This window comes from Frankliniella occidentalis, unplaced genomic scaffold, assembly GCF_000697945.3.
Source record: "Frankliniella occidentalis isolate FOCC.00 unplaced genomic scaffold, Focc_3.1 Scaffold11, whole genome shotgun sequence".
NCBI lineage: Eukaryota > Metazoa > Arthropoda > Insecta > Thysanoptera > Thripidae > Frankliniella > Frankliniella occidentalis.
Window position 1 is genome coordinate 3,498,785 of NW_026267141.1, and position 2,404 is coordinate 3,501,188.

Sequence of the window (2,404 nt, forward strand, 5' to 3'; positions counted from 1 at the left end):
GGTCGGCTACCGATTCTTCGCTCTCGGCTATCATTTTGCCCTCTCGCGTTTAGCTCTCGGCTTTAGCTCTCCTAACTAAATACAGCTGTTGTCGCCGGTCGTAACGTCGTGGACGGCGGCTCCGAACGTTGGCCCGTCCGGCGTGAGGGCTCCTGAGCCGTCAGTGGCAGTGACACGGGCGCCGGACCAGAGGCCGTCCCGGAGGTCGTTGTAAACGTCGCCTAGATTGCCGCACTCGGAGGCAGAGGAGTGGACAGGTTGGTGTGGTGGTTGGTCGGCGGGTGAGGCGGTAGGGGTGGCAGTAGGAGCAGTCGAGAGAGGAGCCGAGGAGGGCGCTTGTGTAGGCCCGGGACGATGTCCCTGGGGATCGCCAGGACCGGCTGATGCGGCCGGCCGCGCCAGCCGATGAGAAGTCGGTCGGTGAGGTAGTCAAATCGGCGGTGCAGTGGCCATTGGCCACTGGCCAAGGCTGGTCTCACTGTGCGACCTTCGGACCTTCGGGGCTGGGCTGGCTGGGCAACTGCCTTTCCCGACCCCGCCAGTAGCGACCTCACTCGAGTGGTGGTCGGGCGACGGGCGTCGGGCCCGGAACTACATGAACTCGGACTGCGTGTAGGTTGCGCCCACGAGAGCCGCACGCACGCCTTCACCACTGGTACATGCAACATAGAGATCAAAGAAAAGGTTTAGTAACATTCACTCTCAGTAATCGCAAACACATCCATATTTGAGGCCGCGACGAGAAACGACGTCGAAAACTGGTTCGCGGTGACTTTTCGGCATCGTATGACCGCGTAGCGCCTGCCGGAGCAGTGGGTAGGCAACCAAGCCAACGCGTCGGGCGGTGGGTTGCCTACCTGGGGGCGCCTCTTCCACCGTGAAACGTTCATTACCCACGCGAAAATTGCGCACACAAACACAACACCTGCTGGTTCACACTTTGATGTGTGACGGTGTGAGTGAAAATGCACCAAGGAGATAGGCTTACAAAATAGTTCAGAGTGCGGTTTCATGCAGTACATACATACAAATAAAACTAATCTAATCTAATACTACGCCGCAGATCATACCACCACTGTCATCCACACTTTATGTCAATATGAAACCTCAAAAGAGAGGGCAGGAAGTGATGTTCGTTCAGAGTGTCACTGATCTGCAAACAACTCCTAGGGCCTAAATGGCCGATTGAAAATACTGGGGGTAATCGCCACCCCGAAGCGTCGCGTCGACCTTATCTGGCGTTGCCTCTGGACATCGGCATCGTCCGGAGGGTCGTTTACCGGTACGGAGTACTGTACAGCAAGTGGTCCACCTGAAGCCACCCCAACCGGTCATCTGTCATGCCGTTCTCCGCCCTTCCCAAAGTATCGGCAGCGGTGTTAAACTCACATTTGCCTCTCTATTTTCAGATCCAACGGGTATTTTACTATATGCCGAGAGGAAGAGGAGAATGTGGGGCGAAAGGTCTACTGCTTCGGCCGAGGGGGCCACCACTTCAATTTAGGATGTACCAGGTGGCAGATTAACCTCGCACACTTGTGTAGTTAGACTGTACCGCACGCACGAGTGCGTGTACCTGCGTGTACCTTCGTGCGGTACAGAAGTGCGCGGGGTTAATCAGCCACCTGGTACACAGGATTAAGTGATTACAGGGACTACGCGTGAATCTTGAGGGAATAAACATGAATTTTGATGAAATTCTGGCTTTAAAACCGCTAAATTTGGACAATAAGGTGAAATTATGTGATCATGGTTTAAAATTTCGTCAAGTATTACACGGAATACAGAGGGATTACACCCTCATCTGTACACAGGATTACGCGAGTGGTGGCCCCCTCGGCTTCGGCCCCAGGGCCCCGTGGCGCGAGGGAATGGCTCGGAACCTACCTGACTGTGGAGAGGGGTGCGACCCCGCTGGCCCCGCCACACTGTAGCAAAGACTGACAAGAGTACGCCGAGTAATTACAGTCGTCAATTAACAACACTGATTTTTATTTTTGTCATATGTGTATATGCTATCACAATTTTTTATGTGCAAAATTACTGAAAAAGTTCGCTTAGTGAAGATGTGATGACAATTTAATCTAGTCGAGTCGAAGTTCTAGCGAGTGTGTTGCATCTTTTCTTACGCATTAAAAAGAAGGTCCATACGCATGTTAGTTTTCATTGCATCTCTCTCCTCCCGTTAAGTTCTGACCAGGACCAGGTAAGCTATAACAAATGGGTGCGGCGAAACAACATTTTAACGTTCTGCAGTCTACAGTCCTTTCGAGCAAAGATGCAAGCCGGTGGGCGTGTTGGTTCCCAGGAGGGTGGGTTGGGTCTGTCGTGTCGCGGTAACAATGTGAGTTGGCCAAGAGATGGCTCAGGGCGCGGTCCAGTCCAGGGGAAATAGTGCCCCCCC